The sequence below is a fragment of the Lampris incognitus genome, chromosome 2 (genome assembly GCF_029633865.1).
Source record: "Lampris incognitus isolate fLamInc1 chromosome 2, fLamInc1.hap2, whole genome shotgun sequence".
Classification (NCBI taxonomy): Eukaryota; Metazoa; Chordata; class Actinopteri; order Lampriformes; family Lampridae; genus Lampris; species Lampris incognitus.
This window is the reverse complement of record NC_079212.1, coordinates 138,526,147-138,548,351: the sequence shown is the minus strand read 5'-3', so window position 1 is coordinate 138,548,351 and position 22,205 is coordinate 138,526,147. Positions and strand designations below refer to the sequence as shown.

At 45.8% G+C, this 22,205-nt stretch overlaps 8 non-coding genes across 8 annotated transcripts; all 8 read right to left on the bottom strand.

The window, feature by feature from the left end:
- Window positions 1–5,862: 5,862 nt before the first annotated feature.
- Window positions 5,863–5,935, bottom strand: trnak-cuu (transfer RNA lysine (anticodon CUU)). Its single transcript has one exon. It is a non-coding gene; the product is annotated as a tRNA-Lys (tRNA).
- Window positions 5,936–8,061: 2,126 nt separating this feature from the next.
- trnak-cuu (transfer RNA lysine (anticodon CUU)) lies at window positions 8,062–8,134 on the bottom strand. The gene has a single exon. It is a non-coding gene; the product is annotated as a tRNA-Lys (tRNA).
- Window positions 8,135–9,714: 1,580 nt separating this feature from the next.
- Window positions 9,715–9,788, bottom strand: trnak-cuu (transfer RNA lysine (anticodon CUU)). The gene has a single exon. It is a non-coding gene; the product is annotated as a tRNA-Lys (tRNA).
- A 385-nt stretch (window positions 9,789–10,173) lies between these two features.
- trnak-cuu (transfer RNA lysine (anticodon CUU)) lies at window positions 10,174–10,246 on the bottom strand. Its single transcript has one exon. It is a non-coding gene; the product is annotated as a tRNA-Lys (tRNA).
- Window positions 10,247–17,285: 7,039 nt separating this feature from the next.
- On the bottom strand, window positions 17,286–17,358 carry trnak-cuu (transfer RNA lysine (anticodon CUU)). Its single transcript has one exon. It is a non-coding gene; the product is annotated as a tRNA-Lys (tRNA).
- Window positions 17,359–19,486: 2,128 nt separating this feature from the next.
- On the bottom strand, window positions 19,487–19,559 carry trnak-cuu (transfer RNA lysine (anticodon CUU)). The gene has a single exon. It is a non-coding gene; the product is annotated as a tRNA-Lys (tRNA).
- Window positions 19,560–21,140: 1,581 nt separating this feature from the next.
- trnak-cuu (transfer RNA lysine (anticodon CUU)) lies at window positions 21,141–21,213 on the bottom strand. Its single transcript has one exon. It is a non-coding gene; the product is annotated as a tRNA-Lys (tRNA).
- Window positions 21,214–21,597: 384 nt separating this feature from the next.
- Window positions 21,598–21,670, bottom strand: trnak-cuu (transfer RNA lysine (anticodon CUU)). The gene has a single exon. It is a non-coding gene; the product is annotated as a tRNA-Lys (tRNA).
- Between the last annotated feature and the right edge of the window lie 535 nt (window positions 21,671–22,205).

Here is a 22,205-nt window from a genome sequence, read left to right as displayed (position 1 = left end):
GAACCACTCCAGAAAGGAAAATACCTGCCGACAATGCAACATCACCCTCTGCCGGCGATTAAGTGTAACTCACACACACGCACACACACACACACACACGCACACAGTTATATATCAATACAGATGTAGGAAAAAGAACTTTCAATGCATGAGTGCGCGACGCACGAAACAAGCTTGTACATCTATATTAATATTCCGCTCCTCGTTTGTTGAGCACTTTTATCAACACCATTGACGGTTTCCGAAAAAAGCCCCGATATATATATATATATTTATATATATATATATATATATATTTATATATATATATATATATATATATTTATATATATATATATATATATATATATATGTAAACTACTAATAAGACACGTTAGCCCCTAACTAACGGGTCTGATCCTTTAGCCGAGCGGTTAGTGACGTCGCCTTGTGGTGCAGTACACGCTGTATCGAATCCCGCACCGGGCAAGAAATTAACCGGTTACATAGATATATATATATATCGGATGATCCGCTGTGGTGACCCCTAACGGGAGCAGCCGAAAGTAGTGTATGTGTACACACACACACACACACATATATATATATATATATATATATATATATATATATATATAGTGTAACGTGCATGGATAAGTAGATACGTTGTTCCTTGACTAACGGGTCCGGCCTTTTAGTCGACTGGTTAACGTTGTCGCTTGCGGAGTGGGAAATATGGGTTCGCGTCCCGGGTGTGGCGTCGGTCTCACAGATTACCCCCGAGTTTGCTGCTATATATATAGCAGTCATCAGCATTGCTTATTGTATGAAACAGACTTGTACTGTCTCATAGAGAGTTTACTTGACTAACTGGATTCTATGTATATATATATACACTACCGTTCAAAAGTTTGGGATCACCCAAACAATTTCGTGTTTTCCATGAAAAGTCACACTTATTCACCACCATATGTTGTGAAATGAATAGAAAATAGAGTCAAGACATTGACAAGGTTAGAAATAATGATTTGTATTTGAAATAAGATTTTTTTTACATCAAACTTTGCTTTCGTCAAAGAATCCTCCATTTGCAGCAATTACAGCATTGCAGACCTTTGGCATTCTAGCTGTTAATTTGTTGAGGTAATCTGGAGAAATTGCACCCCACGCTTCCAGAAGCAGCTCCCACAAGTTGGATTGGTTGGATGGGCACTTCTTTGAGCAGATTGAGTTTCTGGAGCATCACATTTGTGGGGTCAATTAAACGCTCAAAATGGCCAGAAAAAGAGAACTTTCATCTGAAACTCGACAGTCTATTCTTGTTCTTAGAAATGAAGGCTATTCCATGCGAGAAATTGCTAAGAAATTGAAGATTTCCTACACCGGTGTGTACTACTCCCTTCAGAGGACAGCACAAACAGGCTCTAACAGGTACTATTTAATGAAGATGCCAGTTGGGGGCCTGTGAGGCGTCTGTTTCTCAAACTAGAGACTCTAATGTACTTATCTTCTTGCTCAGTTGTGCAACGCGGCCTCCCACTTCTTTTTCTACTCTGGTTAGAGCCTGTTTGTGCTGTCCTCTGAAGGGAGTAGTACACACCGGTGTAGGAAATCTTCAATTTCTTAGCAATTTCTCGCATGGAATAGCCTTCATTTCTAAGAACAAGAATAGACTGTCGAGTTTCAGATGAAAGTTCTCTTTTTCTGGCCATTTTGAGCGTTTAATTGACCCCACAAATGTGATGCTCCAGAAACTCAATCTGCTCAAAGAAGTGCCCATCCAACCAATCCAACTTGTGGGAGCTGCTTCTGGAAACGTGGGGTGCAATTTCTCCAGATTACCTCAACAAATTAACAGCTAGAATGCCAAAGGTCTGCAATGCTGTAATTGCTGCAAATGGAGGATTCTTTGACGAAAGCAAAGTTTGATGTAAAAAAAATCTTATTTCAAATACAAATCATTATTTCTAACCTTGTCAATGTCTTGACTCTATTTTCTATTCATTTCACAACATATGGTGGTGAATAAGTGTGACTTTTCATGGAAAACACAAAATTGTTTGGGTGATCCCAAACTTTTGAACGGTAGTGTGTGTATATATATATATATATATATATATATATATATATATATATATATATATATATATATATATATATATATATATATATGTGTGTGTGTGTGTAGCTGTTTCTGCATGCAGATTTTTTTTTCTAGTGTTACTGAAGAGATGTTGAAGCCTGCTTAGACATTTGGACATTTTTCACCACTGATCAAAGGATGTTTCTATAAATCCGTTCATCACTTTAACCAGAGTCTCCTATATTGCGACACTGTGTGACATCATTTCTGATAAGCCATTTTACATAGTTAGGATTGTGGACTTAGAGCGTCCCGAGGAGCACACAGCCTGAAGCAGCAGGATGGAAGTCGTGTGAGAGGTAGACCGTCATCCAAGGTAGTGGAAATGAAAATGGCACAAAGTGGAGCATCACGCTACACCCATAAACAATTAGGCGGCGATGCAAATCCGCCCTCTGTTTTATGCCATCTCAGAGGTTAAAAGCTCAGATTTAGCCGATTTCAACTACCCTTTACCTTGCAGCACTTGGACACTTAATTTTAATGAAATATTCATTTTCAGTATAATACATTCGTTACCGTGTTCCTTAGCAGATTGATCTCAAGGGATTTGCAAATTTGCCACCCAGGGGGTTTACTTTTATAATTTGTATATTATAATATACAAAGCACAACTTCATTTACCAAGTAGATACACAGCTAATTTTAATGAGGGATGAATTAAGTTCATGGTGGTCTCAGAATCCATTAGTTGTTACACCTCACTTTCGCTTGGCAGACGCTTTTATCCAAATCAAAGTTGTGATGTAGATAACATGCTAGCTAGCTAGCTAGCTAGAAAGAAAGCCACTTTATTTTGCCATTGTACAATTGCAAGGTTACAATGAAATGTGTTCTCTACATTTAACCCATCCTATTGTATAGGAGCAGAGGGCAGCTGCAGCACCCGGGGATCAACTCCAGTTCTTCTTTCTGTTGCCTTGGTCAGGGGCACAGACAGGACTATTAATCCTAACATGCATGTCTTTTTGACGCTGGAAGACAATGGCGGACTGGCCATCTGGAGCACCGGGAGTTTTCCCGGTGGGCCGCTTGACAAATTTAACTGCTAATTTAAGGAGGTAGGAAATATTTTTATTTTTATTTTATTTTATGACTTGCCTACTCACCAGTCTTCACCAAGACATTTCTTCCTGTATTATTTCTTTTACTGGTCAGATGGTTCTAGAGAGTGTTGCCACCTTGCTGCCAGTGTCATTGTGCCAAAATGTGCTCCTTCTAGCCAGCCTCTACCTAAGAACAACACGTTCTCCTTGTTCTATTTTACCAACGTTATTGTTATAAATATTGCTCAGTAACCTTGTTTACATAAAGTGTGGTGTGATTTGTGTAGGAGGTGGTGTATCACTGGAGGGTTGGTGGGCCAGTCTGAGTCAAAAAGCCCAGGGCTACTTTTCATTTCCAGACCCGGAGTAAACGCACGCAGACACGGGTAGAACATGCGAACTCCATACGGGCGATACAGGTTCGCGTCCCGGCCGCGGCAGTTCCTGTGGTTAAGTTGTCCCCCGAATTCGCTACAGTGTGTGTGTGTGTGTGTGTGTGTGTGTGTGTGTGTGTGTGTGTGTGTGTGTGTGTGTGTGTGTGTGTGTGTGTGTGTGTGTGTGTGTGTGTCTAGAAAGAAAGCCGACAGGAGTTCAAGGAGAGACAGCGTAAACTGAATAGAGCGGTGGCAAAGGAAAAGGCATATAGTGAGTTGTATGAGAGGTTAGACACTAAGGAAGGAGAAAAGGACTTGTAGCGATTGGCTAAATAGAGGGACCAGCTGGGAAGGATGTGCAGCAGGTTAAGGCGATTAAGGATAGAGATGGAAATGTGCTGGTAAGCGAGGAGAATGTGGAAGGAGTACTTTGAGGGGCTGATGAATGGAGAGAGAGAGAGAGAGAGAGAGAGAGAGAGAGAGAGAGAGAGAGAGAGAGAGAGAGAGAGAGAGAGAGAAGGTTGGATGATGTGGGGATAGTGAATCAGGAAGTGCGGTGGATTAGCAAGGAGGAAGTGAGGGCAGCTATGAAGAGGATGAAGATTGGAAAGGCAGTTGGTCCTGATAACATACCTGTGGAGGCATGGAGATGTTTAGGAGAGATGGCAGTGGAGTTTTTAACTAGATTGTTTAACACAAGCTTGGAAAGTGAGAGGATGCCTGAGGAGTGGAGAAGAAGCATACTGGTACCGATTTTCAAGAACAAAGGCGATGTGCAAAACTGCAGCAACTACAGAGGTATAAAGTTGATCAAACACAGCATGAGGATTTGGGAAAGAGTAATAGAAGCTAGGTTAAGAGGACAGGTGACGAATAGCGAGCAGCAGTATGGTTTCATGCCAAGAAATAGCACCACAGATGCGATGTTTGCTTTGAGAATGTTGATTGAGAAGTATAGAGAAGACCAGAAAGAGTTACATTGTGTCTTTGTGAATTTAGAGAAAGTATATGACAGGGTGCCGAGAGAGGAGGTGTGGTATTGTATGAGGAAGTTGGGAGTTGCAGAGAAGCATGTAGGAGTGGTGCAGGATATGTATGAGGGAAGTGTGACAATGGTGAGGTGTGCGGTTGGAATGACAGATGGGTTCAAGGTGGAGGTGGGATTACATCAAGGATCGGCTCTGAGCCGTTTCTTGTTTACAATGGTGATGGACAGGTTGACGGACGAGATCAGGCAGGAGTCTTCATGGACGGTGATGTTTGCGGATGAAATTGTGATCTGTAGCAACAGTAGGGTGCAGGTTGAGGAGGACCTGGAGAGGCGGCGGTATGCAATGGAGAGAAGAGGAATGAAAGTCAGTAGGAGCAAGACTGAATAGCTATGCGTTAATAAGAGGGAGGACATTGGAATGGTGAGGATGCAAGGATAGAGGTGAAGAAGGCGTATGAGTTGGGGTCAACTTTCCAAAGTAATTGGGAGTGCAGAAGCGAGGTGAAGAAGAGAGTGCAGGCAGGGTGGAATGGGTGGAGAAGAGTGTCAGGAGTGATTTGCGACAGAAGGGTACCAGCAAGAGTTAAAGCGAAGGTTTACAAGAGGGTTGTGAGACCAGCTATGTTATATGGTTTGGAGACCGTGACACTGCCGAAAAGACAGGAGGTGGAGCTGGAGGTGGCAGAGTTGAAGATGCTAAGATTTGTATTGGGAGTAAAGAAGAAGGACAGCATTAGGAACAATTATATTAGCGGGACTGCTCAGGTTGGACGGTTTGGAGACAAAGCAAGAGAGGGAAGGTTGAAGTGGCTTGGACATGTGTGGAGGAGAGATGCTGGGTATATTGGGAGAAGGATGCTGAACATGAAGCTGCTAGGGAAGAGGAAAAGAGGAAGGTCAAAGAGGAGGTTTATGGATGTTGTGGAGGAGGACATGCAAGTGGCTGGTGTGACAGAGGAAGATGCAGAGGACAGGAAGAGATGGAACCGAAAGTAGTAGTAGCAGAGAGTTGAACAATTACAATGAAATGTATCTTGTGCATGTAACATAGTATCTTATTTGTATACGAACAGTGGGCCGTTGCAGCACCCGGGGATCAACTCCAGTTCTTATTTCCGTTGTCTTGGTCAGGGGCACAGACAGGAGTCTTAACCCTAACATGCATGTCGGTGGGAGGAAAACGGAGCACCTGGAGGAAACTGACGTAGGCACAGGGCGAACATGCAAACTCCACACAGAGAGGAACTCGGATGGTCTGGCGTTCGAACCCAGGAACTTGTTGCTGTGAGGCAACAGTGCTAACCACTGCGCCGTGCAAAAAGCATGCCGCGCCCAACGTGGGGCTCGAACCCACGACCCTGAGATTAAGAGTCTCATGCTCTACCGACTGAGCTAGCCGGGCTACAGCTATCAAACTATCTATCTATGAATCGGTCTAGCCATCAGTCTGTCTATCTAGCTAGCTAGCTAGATAACTAGAAACAAAGGCACTCTATTTTGTCTTGTACAATTGTACGGTTACAATGAGATTTGTCTTCTGCATGGGACAACATGCTATTTCATAGGAGCAGTGGGCAGCTGCAGCACCCGGGGACCATCTCATGTTCTTAGTTCCGTTGCCTTGGTCAGGGGCACAGACAGCAGGTCTTTTTTATGGTGGGGGGCAATGGTAGACTGGCCATATGGAGCACAGGGAGTTGTCCCGGTGGGCCGCTGGACAATTGGGGTCGATGCAACACAAAATATAAATAACCCCAGCCCCCGCTTAAATAAAAATAACCAAGTTGCTGTGCCTGACTGGCGCAGGCGAGTGGGCTGCCGGCCCACTGAGGTTGGGTATTAAATCTGTCAGCCTCTCCTAGCCAGTTACTTTTGGTCCGGTCCATTCTAACGTTTCCTGGGTCCCACCCTTTCCCTTGTCTGTTAAGAGTTGACATTTGGATAAACAGTGGAGTGGAGGAAGATGGACAAACAAAAATAGAAAAAACATGTGGTGCTGAAAAGCGGACAAAGAGGTTGAAGTCCCTTGAGGTTGATGCAGCCAAATATTTTTGAATAACAAATCATTCATTTGGCGCCACTTCCCGTCATTCATCTCGGCCTAGGGAGCTTGAAGGCACTGGCAACAGAGAGCAGCCCATGAAGCCCAACGATGCCAGTTCAACTGTTAGTCAATGTTTTGCAGCTAAAGATGTAAGACAGAAGACAGTATGGATAAGATAAGCAAAGCTTTGGGTTTGGCTAGCTGGCTTTTTAGCTATTGGGTGACTTTTGTTGAAAGAAGCGCTTGCCATTGTCACTTTTCATGAACTGACCAATCACAGCCTGAATCGGAAGGGACATAAAAAAATAATAAATACAGATAAAGCTAATGATAGCATCCATCGGCAATTTCTGAGTAATGGCACTTTGCATGACGACCTGGCTCTTCTGGACCCTAAAAAGTTTAGTGAGCTAACATCCAGTGCCCGTGGCCTTCCACAGACAGCCCTTCGAGAGGTAAGCAAATGCTTGATCAAATTTGATTGCACAGCAACGGCGGCCAATTTACAGTGTGAGCTCATGAATCTGGCAGATCAGTGGACTAGGTTAAAACAATAGGGATTTGAAGAATACACAACCAGGACTCTGGAGGCGCGTGGACCTGAAGGAAATGAAGACGAGGTGGAGATGGTGAGCAAGAGCTGCTAATGTTGCAAGGACTGTCCAGTGTGTTGCTACTCTATTCTTAGTCAGTACAACCTATTGACCAATGCATACCACATCTGGGTATGCTTACAATTTCCTACTTACCCTGTAAGTAACCCAGGTAGCTTGCGAGTGGAGCTTCTCTACTCTGAAATTAATCAAGAGTAGGCTCAGGAGCGCTCTATCTCAAAAACACCTGGAGGCTTTTATGCTCATGGCTACTGAGCGAGACGTGTTAATGGCCCTGGACAGTGACCTGGTTGGCGTTGCTGAGAGAAGTGACCTGCTGCATAGATTTCTAATTTAAGGAGGTAGGAAGTGTGTTTATTTTTATTTTATTCTATGACTTACGTACTCACCAGTCTTTTCACCACCACATTTCTTCCTGTATTATTGCTCTTACTGGTCAGATGGTTCCAGAGATCCTTGCCACCTTGCTACCAGTGCCATTGTGCCAAAATGTGCTCCTTTTAACCAGCCTCCTCCTAAGAGCAACACGTTCCCCTTGTTCTGTTTTAAATCTATTTTACTAAAGTTATTGTTATAAGTATTGTTTAGTAATCTCGTTTACATATAGTGTGGAGTGGTTTGTGTAGGTCTTGGTGTATCACTGGGGGAGCTGGTTGGCCAGTCTGAGTCAAAAAGCCCAGGGATATTTTGTCATTCCCAGTCCACCTCTGGTGGGAGGAAACCGGAACACCCGGAGTAAACCCACGCAGACATGAGGACAACATGCAAACTCCACACATAAAGCGCCTGGGACGGTCTGGGGTTCGAACCCAAGACCTTCTTGCTGAGTGGCAACAGTGCTAACCACCAGGCCATGCAAAAAGCGTTCTGCGCCCAACGTGGGGCTCGAACCCACGACCCTGAGATTAAGAGTCTCATGCTCTACCGACTGAGCTAGCCGGGCTATATCTGGTTACCTAACTAGCTAGGTACCAAGAAAGAAAGAAAGAAAGAAAGAACGAAAGAAAGAAAGAAAGAAAGAAAGAAAGAAAGAAAGAAAGAAAGAAAGAAAGAAAGAAAGAAAGAAAGAAAGAAAGAAAGAAAGAAAGGAGTTCAAGGAGATGCAGCATAAAGCAAAGAGGGAAGTGACAAAGGAAATGGCGTATGGTGAGTTGTATGAGAGGTTAGACACTAAGGAAAGCGAAAAGGACTTGTACCGACTGGGTAGACATAGGGACCGAGATGGGAACGATGTGCAGCAAGTTAGGGAGATCAAGGATAGAGATAGAAATGTGCTAGTAAGCGAAACGTGTGTGCTGAGAAGGTGGCAATAGTATTTTGAGGGACTGATGAATGAAGAAAATAAGAGAAAGAGAGAAGGTTGGATGATGTGGGGATAGTGGATCAGGAAGTGCAGTGGATTAGCAAGGAGGAAGTGAGGGCAGCTATGAAGAGGATGAAGAGTCAGATCCGACTATGGCCGGACTCCATTAAGCAGCAATAATTGGCAAAACTGTCTTCGGGAGGGGGCAGAATTGGCTTGTGTTCGTCATATGAATGTGTGTGTGTGGGGGAATCAGTGGTTCGGCCTGAATTCGCGGAGTGAGGAGGCGTCTCTTTCGAGACTGTCGGCCGGAGAGATGCAGTTGGCGAAAACAAGTAGTACGAGGGTGGGTGTTTAAACTAAAATAGGGCTCGATTGGCCACTAAATTGGGAGAAAAAGGGGAAAAAATCAGAAAAATGTTTTTTTCAAAAAGAAGGGTAACAGCAAGACTTAGAGGTAAGGTTTACAAGATGGTTGTGAGACCAGCTATGTTATATGGTTTGGAGACTGTGGCACTGACGAAAAGACAGGAGGCGGAGCTGGAGGTGGAAGAGTTGAAGATGTTAAGATTTGCATTGGGAGTGACGAAGAAGGACAGGATTAGGAACGAGTATATTAGAGGGACCGCTCAGGTTGGACGGTTTGGAGACAAAGCAGGAGAGGCAAGACTGAGGTGGCTTGGACATGTGTGGAGGAGAGATGCTGGGTATATTGGGAGAAGGATGCTGAATATGGAGCTGCCAGGGAAGAGGAAAAGAGGAAGGCCAAAGAGGAGGTTTATGGATGTGGTGAGGGAGGACATAAAGGTGCGTGTGACAGAGGCAGATGCAGAGGACAGGAAGAAATGGAAACGAGTGATCCTCTGTGGCGACCCCTAATGGGAGCAGCCGAAAGTAGTAGTAGTAGAGAGTTGTACGGTTACAATGAAATTTGTCTTGTGCATGTAACCCATCCTATGAGCAATGGGCAGTTGCAGCACCCGGGGCCTAACTCCAGTTCTTATTTACGTTGCCTTGGTCAGGGGCACAGACAGGAGTATTAACCCTAACATGCATGTCAGTGGGAGGACACCGGAGCACCAGGAGGAAACTGATGTAGACACAGGAAGAACGTGCAAACCCCACACAGAAAGGACCTGGGATGGCCTGGGGTTCGAACCCAGGACGTTTTTGCTGTGAGGCAGAGGTGCTAACCACTGGGCTGTGCAATATGAGTTCTGCGCCCAACGTGGGGCTCGAGCCCACGACCCTGGGATTAAGAGTCTTATGCTCTACCGACTGAGCTAGCCGGGGCTACATTTCTTCAGCTAGCTAGCTAGCTAGCTATCTACAAAAAAAGCCACTTTATTTTGATCTTGTAGAGCTGTACATTTACAATGGAATTTGTCTTTTCCATGTAACCCATTCTATTGCATAGGAGCAGTGGACAGTTGCAGAACCCGGGGACGAACTCCAGTTATTCTTTCCATTGCCTTGCTCAGGGGCACAGACAGGAGTGTTAACCCTAACATGCATGTCGGTGGGAGGAAAACGGAGCACCTGGAGGAAACTGACGTAGGCACAGGGCGAACATGCAAACTCCACACAGAAAGGAACTCGGATGGTCTGGCGTTCGAACACAGGAACTTGTAGCTGTGAAGCAACAGTGCTAACCACTGCGCCGTGCAGAAAGCATGCCGCGCCCAACGTGGGGCTCGAACCCACGACCCTGAGATTAAGAGTTTCATGCTCTACCGACTGAGCTAGCCGGGCCATAGCTAACAAGCTATCTATGTATCGGTTGCTCTAACCATCGGTCTAACCCTCTCTCTATAACGAAAGCCGATTTTTTTTGTCATTGTACAGTTGTACGGTTACAATGAAATCTTGTCTTCTGCATGGAACAGTAGCGGGGGGGGGGGGGGGGCAGCCCTAGGCCCCAGGCCCCATAATGCTCAAAGGCCCACTGATGCTGTCAATAATTTTAAAAAATTATATAATTTTAAAAAAATATATGTCTTTAATTATTTTTAAATTCACTTTAATTTATTTACAAAAACGTAATTAAAAAAACATGTATGTAGGCCTATATTTCATATTATTGTTATGTTTTGAATTCGCGTTGCTTTATACAACTGTTGCATAGGCCATATCCAGTTGTGCTGACATGAACCTGTGCTAGCTAACTGCATTAACCGTCTGACTCTGAACTATAAGTGAAAATGGACAAAAAACACAAATCTGGTGCACAGAAGCGCAAAGAAAGGGAAGCTAAACGAAATTTAACGGCATCCTGTGCTCCCATTTCACATTTTTTTCTCTCGGGCCTCTTCATCCAAACAAGATGAGCGTCTGACCGTTAATGCTACTGTAAACTACTAATAAGACACGTTAGCCCCTAGCTAACGGATCTGCCCCTTTAGCCGAGCGGTTAGTGATGTCGCCTTGTGGCGCAGTATACCCCGTATCGAATCCCGCACCGGGCAAGAAAATAACCGGTTACATTGGTGGCAGCGGTGGGACCCGGAAGCGTGCAGATCCTCAGAAGTCTCTTCGGAGCGCGGGAATAACAAAGCGCGAGGGCGCGCTTCCGGGGAGGGTGACGACTGTAAACTACTAATAGGACACGTTAGCCCCTAGCTAACGGGTCTGAACCTTTAGCCGAGCGGTTAGCGATGTCGCCTTGTGGCGCAGAACACCCCGTATCGAATCCCGCACCGGGCAAAAAAATAACCGGTTACACTACTGCTATAACGTTAGCGGTTTCCTGCTTGATGAAAATAATGGTGGACCCGAATCAGAAACAGATAGCATCCCTTATTATTTTCTGAGTAATGGCACTTTGTATGACCACATGACTCTTCTGGACCCTAAAAAGTTTAGTGAGCTAACATCCAGTGCAAGTGGCCTTTCACAGACAGCCCTTCAAGAACTAAGCAAATGTTTGATTAACTTTGATAGCAGAGCAATGGTGGCCAATTTAAAGAGTGAGGTAACGGGTCTGGCAGATCAGTGGCCTAGGTTAAAACAATAGGGAATATTTGAAGAATACACAAACAGGACTATGGAAGCTCGAGGACCTGAAGGAAATGGAGACGAGGTGGAGATGGTGAGCAAGAGCTGCTAATGTTGCAAGGACTGTCCAGTGTGTTGCTACTCTATTATTAGTCAGTACAACCTATTGACCAATGCATACCACATCTGGGTATGCTTACAATTTCCTGCTTACCCTGTAAGTAACCCAGGTAGCTTGCGAGCGGAGCTTCTCTACTCTGAAATTCATCAAGAGTAGGCTCAGGAACACTCTATCTCAAGGCTTTTAGGGTTATGGCTACTGAGCGAGATGTTTTAATGGCCCTGGACAGTGACCTGCTTATAGATTACGTTGCTGAGAGAAGGGAGCTACTGCAGGAATTGCTAATTTAAGGAGGTAGGAAATAAGTTTATTTTTATTTTATGCTATGACTTGATTGCTCACCAGTCTTTTCACCACCACATTTCTTCCTGTATTATTTCTTTTACTGGTCAGGGATCCTTGTCACCTGGCTGCCAGTGCCATTGTGCCAAAATGTGCTCCTTCTAGCCAGCCTCCTCCTAAGAGCAACACGTCCCCCTTACTCTATTTTACATGTATTTTACTAAAGTTATTGTTATAAATATTGTTTAGTAATCTTGTTTACATAAAGTGTGGAGTGGTTTGTGTAGATGGCGGTGTATCACTGAGGGAGTTGGTGGGCTACTTTTAATTCCTAGTCCACCCCTGGTGGGAGGAAACCGGAGCACCCCGAGTAAATCCACGCAGACATGGGGAGAACATGCAAACTCCACACAGAAAATATCTGGGACGGTCTGCGGTTCAAACCTAGGACCTTCTTGCTATGAGGCATCAGCGCTAACCACTGGGCAGTGCAAAAAGCATTCTGCGCCCAAAATGGGGCTCAAACCCATGGCGCTGCAGTCTCATGCTCTACCGACTGAGCAAGCCGAGCTACACCCATCAGAGTAACTGCCTATGAGTCAGTCTATCTACCTATATATATATGTGTGTGTGTGTGTGTGTGTGTGTGTGTGTATGCATGTATGTGTGTGTGTGTGTACATACACACAGGGTGTTGTGATGCGTCTAGTGCAGCAGTGTGTAGTTGGAGGGAAGGTGCATGTGTTCTTCCAACCTGCTTGTGTCCTTCCTGCCCTTAGCTTGCTGCCGCTGGCTAGCCTTTGTGGCGAATAGGGAAGCATGCTAGCGTGTAAGCCTTCCCTTGCCAGTACATAGCCTCTCCTTCACCAAGACTCCTACCAGGCCTCCCCGTGGCCACACATGGTAACTGGGGTCTTGCGGCCCCAGGCTAACTTGGCAGGGGATCTCGGAGCAGCAGTGGGCCCCAGAGATATGGTGTGCAGGCCCACCCTGGTGGACACGCCCTGGCACCTATCAACCACTGCCCCGCTGCCTTGTTGGTGAGTCTGGGAAGACATAAGGCTAAGGGAGCTTACCCCAACAGTAAAGCAAGCTGTGGCGGCACGCTTCGAGGCGGTTTCCGAAAAACTGGATTTCCAGCAGCCCCCTGCAGTTGTGTGGAGGTGCCGGTCGTCTAGGGATCCCCCTTGCCATCGGAACCATCTCCTCTACAATCAAGTCATGTGGCGTTGGGAGAAGCGCACCCCCCATGCCAGTTTAAAAACCATCTCTGCGCAGGTATCTTCTGCTATCTGAGTCCTCAAAGGACCCACAAATAGAAGAAGATGGTCATCATCGGGCAAGATGGACAACCAGCAAGTGCAAGTGCAAGCAAGTGTATGCATGTATGTATGTATGTGTATATATACACTGCTCAAAAAAAATAAAGGGAACACATAAGCAATGCAATGTAGCTCCAAGTCAATCACACTTTTGAGATATCAACCTGTCCAGATAGGAAGCAACACTGATTTGTGAATCAATTTCATCTGTTGGTAAATTGTCTAATTTCCACCAGGTGGAAATTAGACAATTTGCAAGACAACCCCTATAAAAGGAATGGATTTGCAGGTGGTGGCCACAGACCATTTGCCTGTCCTCATCTTTTCTGGCCGATCTTTGGTTAGTTTTTCATTTTGCTAGTGCCCTCACCACTAGAGGTGGCATGAGGCGGTATCTGCAACCTACAGAAGTTGCTCAGGTAGTGCAGCTCATCCAGGATGGCACATCAATGCGTACTGTGGCAAGAAGATTTGATGTGTCTCCCAGCACAGTGTCCAGAGCATGGAGGAGGTACCAGGAGACAGGCCAGTACACCAGGAGATGTGGAGGGGGCTGCAGAAGGACAACAACCCCGCAGCAGGACCGCTATCTGGTCCTTTGTGCAAGGAGGAACAGGAGGAGCACTGCCGGAGCCCTACAAAACGACCTTCAACAGGCCACTAATGTGCAGGTTTCTGCTCAAACAGTGAGAAACAGAATGCATGAGGATGGTATGAGGGCCCGACGTCCACAATTGGGGCCTGTGCTCACAGCCCAACACCGCAGCCCGATTGACCTTTGCCAGAGAACATCTTGGTTGGCAGATTCGCCATTGGCGCCCTGTGCTCTTCACAGATGAGAGCAGGTTCACACTGAACACATGTGACAGACGTGAGAGAGTCTGGAGACGCTGTGGAGAACGTTGTGCTGCCTGCAACATCCTCCAGCATGACCGGTTTGGCGGTGGGTCAGTGATGGTCTGGGGAGGCATATCCTTGGAGGGCCGCACAGACCTCTACGTGCAAGCCAGAGGTACCATGACTGCCATTAGGTACCGGGATGAGATCCTCAGACCCATTGTCAGACCATATGCTGGTGCAGTGGGCCCTGGGTTCCTGCTCATGCATGACAATGCTCGTCCTCATGTGGCCAGAGTGTGTCAGCAGTTCCTGTATGTCGAGGGCATTGATGCTATGGACTGGCCTGCACGTTCCCCAGACCTGAATCCAATCGAGCACCTCTGGGACATCATGTCTCGTACCATCCGCCAACGCGATGTCGCACCACAGACTGTCCAGGAGCTGACCGATGCCCTGATCCAGGTCTGGGAGGAGATCCCTCAGGAGACCATCCATCGTCTCATCAGGAGCATGCCCAGACGTTGTAGGGAGTGCATACAGGCACGTGGAGGACACACACACTACTGAGCCTCATTTTGAATCGTCTTGAGGAATTTCCACAGAAGTTGGATCAGCCTATGTTCTCATTTTTCCACTTTGATTTTGAGTATGATTCTGAATCCAGACCTTAATGGGCTAATGATTTTGATTTCCATTGATCATTCTTAGGTTATTTTGCTCTAAACACATTCCTCTGTCTAATAAATAAAGATTTTCAGCTGAAATATTTCATTCATCGAGGTCTATATTGTGTTTTTAGGTGTTCCCTTTATTTTTTTGAGCAGTGTATAATGTGTGTATGTATGTATGTATGTATGTATGTATCTATGTGTATATATATATGTGTGTGTGTGTGTATGTATGTATGTATGTATGTATGTATGTGTGTGTGTGTGTGTGTGTGTGTGTATATATACATATGTATCTAGAAAGAAACAAAGAAACAAAGAAAAAATAAAAGAAACAAAGAAACAAAGAAACAAAGAAAAAATAAAAGAAACAAAGAAACAAAGAAACAAAGAAACAAAGGAAGAAAGCCGACAGGAGTTCAAGGAGATGCAGCGTAAAGTGAATAGAGCGGTGGCAAAGGAAAAGGCATATAGTGAGTTGTATGAGAGGTTAGACACTAAGGAAGGAGAAAAGGACTTGTAGCGATTGGCTAAATAGAGGGACCAGCTGGGAAGGATGTGCAGCAGGTTAAGGCGATTAAGGATAGAGATGGAAATGTGCTGGTAAGCGAGGAGAATGCGTTGAGAATGTGGAAGGAGTACTTTGAGGGGCTGATGAATGAAGAAATTGAGAGAGAGAGAGAGAGAGAGAGAGAGAGAGAGAGAGAGAGAGAGAGAGAGAGAGAGAGAGAGAGAGAGAGAGAGAGAGAGAGAGAGAGAGAGAGAGAGAGAGAGAGAAGGTTGGATGATGTGGGGATAGTGAAGCAGGAAGTGCAGTGGATTAGCAAGGAGGAAGTGAGGGCAGCTATAAAGAGGATGAAGATTGGAAAGGCAGTTGGTCCTGATAACATACCTGTGGAGGCAGAGATGGCAGTGGAGTTTTTAACTAGATTGTTTAACACAAGCTTGGAAAGTGAGAGGATGCCTGAGGAGTGGAGAAGAAGCATACTGGTACCGATTTTCAAGAACAAAGGCGATGTGCAAAACTGTAGCAACTACAGAGGTATAAAGTTGATCAAACACAGCATGAAGTTTTGGGAAAGAGTAATAGAAGCTAGGTTAAGAGGAGAGGTGACGAATAGTGAGCAGCAGTATGGTTTCATGCCAAGAAAGAGCACCACAGATGCGATGTTTGCTTTGAGAATGTTGATTGAGAAGTATAGAGAAGACCAGAAAGAGTTGTATTGTGTCTTTGTGAATTTAGAGAAAGCTTATGACAGAGTGCCGAGAGAGGAGGTGTGGTATTGTATGAGGAAGTCAGGAGTTGCAGAGAAGTATGTAGGAGTGGTGCAGGATATGTATGAGGGAAGTGTGACAATGGTGAGGTGTGTGGTTGGAATGACAGATGGGTTCAAGGTGGAGGTGGGATTACATCAAGGATCGGCTCTGAGCCGTTTCTTGTTTGCAATGGTGATGGACAGGTTGACGGACGAGATCAGGCAGGAGTCTTCATGGACGGTGATGTTTGCGGGTGAAATTGTGATCTGTTGCAACTGTAGGGTGCAGGTTGAGGAGGACCTGGAAAGGTGGCGGTATGCAATGGAGAGAAGAGGAATGAAAGTCAGTAGGAGCAAGACTGAATAGCTATGCGTTAATAAGAGGGAGGACATTGGAATGGTGAGGGTGCAGTGATAGAGGTGAAGAAGGCGTATGAGTTGGGGTCAACTTTCCAAAGTAATTGGGAGTGCAGTAGCGAGGTGAAGAAGAGAGTGCAGGCAGGGTGGAATGGGTGGAGAAGAGTGTCAGGAGTGATTTGCGACAGAAGGGTACCAGCAAGAGTTAAAGCGAAGGTTTACAAGAGGGTTGTGAGACCAGCTATATTATATGGTTTGGAGACCGTGACACTGCCGAAAAGACAGGAGGCGGAGCTGGAGGTGACAGAGTTGAAGATGCTAAGATTTGTATTGGGAGTAAAGAAGAAGGACAGCATTAGGAACAATTATATTAGCGGGACCGCTCAGGTTGGACGGTTTGGAGACAAAGCAAGAGAGGCAAGGTTGAAGTGGCTTGGACATGTGTGGAGGAGAGATGCTGGGTATATTGGGAGAAGGATGCTGAACATGGAGCTGCTAGGGAAGAGGAAAAGAGGAAGGTCAAAGAGGAGGTTTATGGATGTGGTGAGGGAGGACATGCAAGTGGCTGGTGTGACAGAGGAAGATGCAGAGGACAGGAAGAGATGGAACCGAAAGTAGTAGTAGCAGAGAGTTGAACAATTACAATGAAATGTATCTTGTGCATGTAACATAGTATCTTATTTGTATACGAACAGTGGGCCGTTGCAGCACCCGGGGATCAACTCCAGTTCTTATTTCCGTTGTCTTGGTCAGGGGCACAGACAGGAGTCTTAACCCTAACATGCATGTCGGTGGGAGGAAAACGGAGCACCTGGAGGAAACTGACGTAGGCACAGGGCGAACATGCAAACTCCACACAGAAAGGAACTCGGATGGTCTGGCGTTCGAACCCAGGAACTTGTTGCTGTGAGGCAACAGTGCTAACCACTGCGCCGTGCAAAAAGCATGCCGCGCCCAACGTGGGGCTCGAACCCACGACCCTGAGATTAAGAGGCTCATGCTCTACCGACTGAGCTAGCCGGGCTACAGCTATCAAACTATCTATCTATGAATCGGTCTAACCATCAGTCGGTCTAGCTAGCTAGCTAGCTAGATAACTAGAAACAAAGGCACTCTATTTTGTCTTGTACAATTGTACGGTTACAATGAGATTTGTCTTCTGCATGGGACAACATGCTATTTCATAGGAGCAGTGGGCAGCTGCAGCACCCAGGGACCATCTCATGTTCTTAGTTCCGTTGCCTTGGTCAGGGGCACAGACAGCAGGTCTTTTTTATGGTGGGGGGCAATGGTAGATGGGCCATATGGAGCACAGGGAGTTGTCCCGGTGGGCCGCTGGACAATTGGGGTCGATGCAACACAAAATATAAATAACCCCAGCCCCCGCTTAAATAAGAATAACCAAGTTGCTGTGCCTGACTGGCGCAGGCGAGTGGGCTGCCGGCCCACTGAGGTTGGGTATTAAATCTGTCAGCCTCTCCTAGCCAGTTACTTTTGGTCCGGTCCATTCTAACGTTTCCTGGGTCCCACCCCTTTCCCTTGTCTGTTAAGAGTTGACATTTGGATAAATTGTGGAGTGGAGGAAGATGGACAAACAAAAATAGAAAAAACATGTGGTGCTGAAAAGCGGACAAAGAGGTTGAAGTCCCTTGAGGTTGATGCAGCCAAATATTTTTGAATAACAAATCATTCATTTGGCGCCACTTCCCGTCATTCATCTCGGCCTAGGGAGCTTGAAGGCACTGGCAACAGAGAGCAGCCCATGAAGCCCAACGATGCCAGTTCAACTGTTAGTCAATGTTTTGCAGCTAAAGATGTAAGACAGAAGACAGTATGGATAAGATAAGCAAAGCTTTGGGTTTGGCTAGCTGGCTTTTTAGCTGTTGGGTGCCTTTTGTTGAAAGAAGCGCTTGCCATTGTCACTTTTCATGAACTGACCAATCGCAGCCTGAATCGGACGGGACATAAAAAAAAGAATAAATACAGATAAAGCTAATGATAGCATCCATCGGTAATTTCTGAGTAATGGCACTTTGCATGACGACCTGGCTCTTCTGGACCCTAAAAAGTTTAGTGAGCTAACATCCAGTGCCCGTGGCCTTCCACAGACAGCCCTTCGAGAGGTAAGCAAATGCTTGATCAAATTTGATTGCACAGCAACGGCGGCCAATTTACAGTGTGAGCTCATGAATCTGGCAGATCAGTGGACTAGGTTAAAACAATAGGGATTTGAAGAATACACAACCAGGACTCTGGAGGCGCGTGGACCTGAAGGAAATGAAGACGAGGTGGAGATGGTGAGCAAGAGCTGCTAATGTTGCAAGGACTGTCCAGTGTGTTGCTACTCTATTCTTAGTCAGTACAACCTATTGACCAATGCATACCACATCTGGGTATGCTTACAATTTCCTACTTACCCTGTAAGTAACCCAGGTAGCTTGCGAGCGGAGCTTCTCTACTCTGAAATTAATCAAGAGTAGGCTCAGGAGCGCTCTATCTCAAAAACACCTGGAGGCTTTTATGCTCATGGCTACTGAGCGAGACGTGTTAATGGCCCTGGACAGTGACCTGGTTGGCGTTGCAGAGAGAAGTGACCTGCTGCATAGATTTCTAATTTAAGGAGGTAGGAAGTGTGTTTATTTTTATTTTATTCTATGACTTACGTACTCACCAGTCTTTTCACCACCACATTTCTTCCTGTATTAACGCTTTTACTGGTCAGATGGTTCCAGAGATCCTTGCCACCTTGCTACCAGTGCCATTGTGCCAAAATGTGCTCCTTTTAACCAGCCTCCTCCTAAGAGCAACACGTTCCCCTTGTTCTGTTTTACATCTATTTTACTAAAGTTATTGTTATAAATATTGTTTAGTAATCTCGTTTACATATAGTGTGGAGTGGTTTGTGTAGGTCTTGGTGTATCACTGGGGGAGCTGGTTGGCCAGTCTGAGTCAAAAAGCCCAGGGATATTTTGTCATTCCCAGTCCACCTCTGGTGGGAGGAAACCGGAACACCCGGAGTAAACCCACGCAGACATGAGGACAACATGCAAACTCCACACATAAAGCGCCTGGGACGGTCTGGGGTTCGAACCCACGACCTTCTTGCTGAGTGGCAAAAGTGCTAACCACCAGGCCATGCAAAAAGCGTTCTGCGCCCAACGTGGGGCTCGAACCCACGACCCTGAGATTAAGAGTCTCATGCTCTACCGACTGAGCTAGCCGGGCTATATCTGGTTACCTAACTAGCTAGCTATCAAGAAAGCAAGAAAGAAAGCAAGAAAGAAAGCAAGAAAGAAAGAAAGAAAGAAAGAAAGAAAGAAAGAAAGAAAGAAAGAAAGAAAGAAAGAAAGAAAGAAAGAAAGAAAGAAAGGAGTTCAAGGAGATGCAGCATAAAGCAAAGAGGGAAGTGACAAAGGAAATGGCGTATGGTGAGTTGTATGAGAGGTTAGACACTAAGGAAAGCGAAAAGGACTTGTACCGACTGGGTAGACGTAGGGACCGAGATGGGAACGATGTGCAGCAAGTTAGGGAGATCAAGGATAGAGATAGAAATGTGCTAGTAAGCGAAACGTGTGTGCTGAGAAGGTGGCAATAGTATTTTGAGGGACTGATGAATGAAGAAAATAAGAGAAAGAGAGAAGGTTGGATGATGTGGGGATAGTGGATCAGGAAGTGCAGTGGATTAGCAAGGAGGAAGTGAGGGCAGCTATGAAGAGGATGGAGAGTCAGATCCGACTATGGCCGGACTCCATTAAGCAGCAATAATTGGCAAAACTGTCTTCGGGAGGGGGCAGAATTGGCTTGTGTTCGTCATATGAATGTGTGTGTGTGGGGGAATCAGTGGTTCGGCCTGAATTCGCGGAGTGAGGAGGCGTCTCTTTCGAGACTGTCGGCCGGAGAGATGCAGTTGGCGAAAACAAGTAGTACGAGGGTGGGTGTTTAAACTAAAATAGGGCTCGATTGGCCACTAAATTGGGAGAAAAAGGGGAAAAAAATCAGAAAAATGTTTTTTTCAAAAAGAAGGGTAACAGCAAGACTTAGAGGTAAGGTTTACAAGATGGTTGTGAGACCAGCTATGTTATATGGTTTGGAGACTGTGGCACTGACGAAAAGACAGGAGGCGGAGCTGGAGGTGGAAGAGTTGAAGATGTTAAGATTTGCATTGGGAGTGACGAAGAAGGACAGGATTAGGAACGAGTATATTAGAGGGACCGCTCAGGTTGGACGGTTTGGAGACAAAGCAGGAGAGGCAAGACTGAGGTGGCTTGGACATGTGTGGAGGAGAGATGCTGGGTATATTGGGAGAAGGATGCTGAATATGGAGCTGCCAGGGAAGAGGAAAAGAGGAAGGCCAAAGAGGAGGTTTATGGATGTGGTGAGGGAGGACATAAAGGTGCGTGTGACAGAGGCAGATGCAGAGGACAGGAAGAAATGGAAACGAGTGATCCTCTGTGGCGACCCCTAATGGGAGCAGCCGAAAGTAGTAGTAGTAGAGAGTTGTACGGTTACAATGAAATTTGTCTTGTGCATGTAACCCATCCTATGAGCAATGGGCAGTTGCAGCACCCGGGGCCTAACTCCAGTTCTTATTTACGTTGCCTTGGTCAGGGGCACAGACAGGAGTATTAACCCTAACATGCATGTCAGTGGGAGGACACCGGAGCACCAGGAGGAAACTGATGTAGACACAGGAAGAACGTGCAAACCCCACACAGAAAGGACCTGGGATGGCCTGGGGTTCGAACCCAGGACGTTTTTGCTGTGAGGCAGAGGTGCTAACCACTGGGCTGTGCAATATGAGTTCTGCGCCCAACGTGGGGCTCGAGCCCACGACCCTGGGATTAAGAGTCTCATGCTCTACCGACTGAGCTAGCCGGGTTACATTTCTTCAGCTAGCTAGCTAGCTAGCTATATACAAAAAAGCCACTTTATTTTGATCTTGTAGAGCTGTACATTTACAATGGAATTTGTCTTTTCCATGTAACCCATTCTATTGCATAGGAGCAGTGGACAGTTGCAGAACCCGGGGACGAACTCCAGTTATTCTTTCCATTGCCTTGCTCAGGGGCACAGACAGGAGTGTTAACCCTAACATGCATGTCGGTGGAAGGAAAACGGAGCACCTGGAGGAAACTGACGTAGGCACAGGGCGAACATGCAAACTCCACACAGAAAAGAACTCGGATGGTCTGGCGTTCGAACACAGGAACTTGTTGCTGTGAGGCAACAGTGCTAACCACTGCGCCGTGCAGAAAGCATGCCGCGCCCAACGTGGGGCTCGAACCCACGACCCTGAGATTAAGAGTCTCATGCTCTACCGACTGAGCTAGCCGGGCCATAGCTAACAAGCTATCTATGTATCGGTTGCTCTAACCATCGGTCTAACCCTCTCTCTATAACGAAAGCCAATTTATTTTGTCATTGTACAGTTGTACGGTTACAATGAAATCTTGTCTTCTGCATGGAACAGTAGCGGGGGGGGGCAGCCCTAGGCCCCAGGCCCCATAATGCTCAAAGGCCCACTGATGCTGTCAATAATTTTAAAAAATTATATAATTTAAAAAAAATATATGTCTTTAATTATTTTTAAATTCACTTTAATTTATTTACAAAAACGTAATTAAAAAACATGTATGTAGGCCTATATTTCATGTTATTGTTATGTTTTGAATTCGCGTTGCTTTACACAACTGTTGCATAGGCCATATCCAGTTGTGCTGACATGAACCTGTGCTAGCTAACTGCATTAACCGTCTGACTCTGAACTATAAGTGAAAATGGACAAAAAACACAAATCTGGTGCACAGAAGCGCAAAGAAAGGGAAGCTAAAAGAAATTTAACGGCATCCTGTGCTCCCATTTCACATTTTT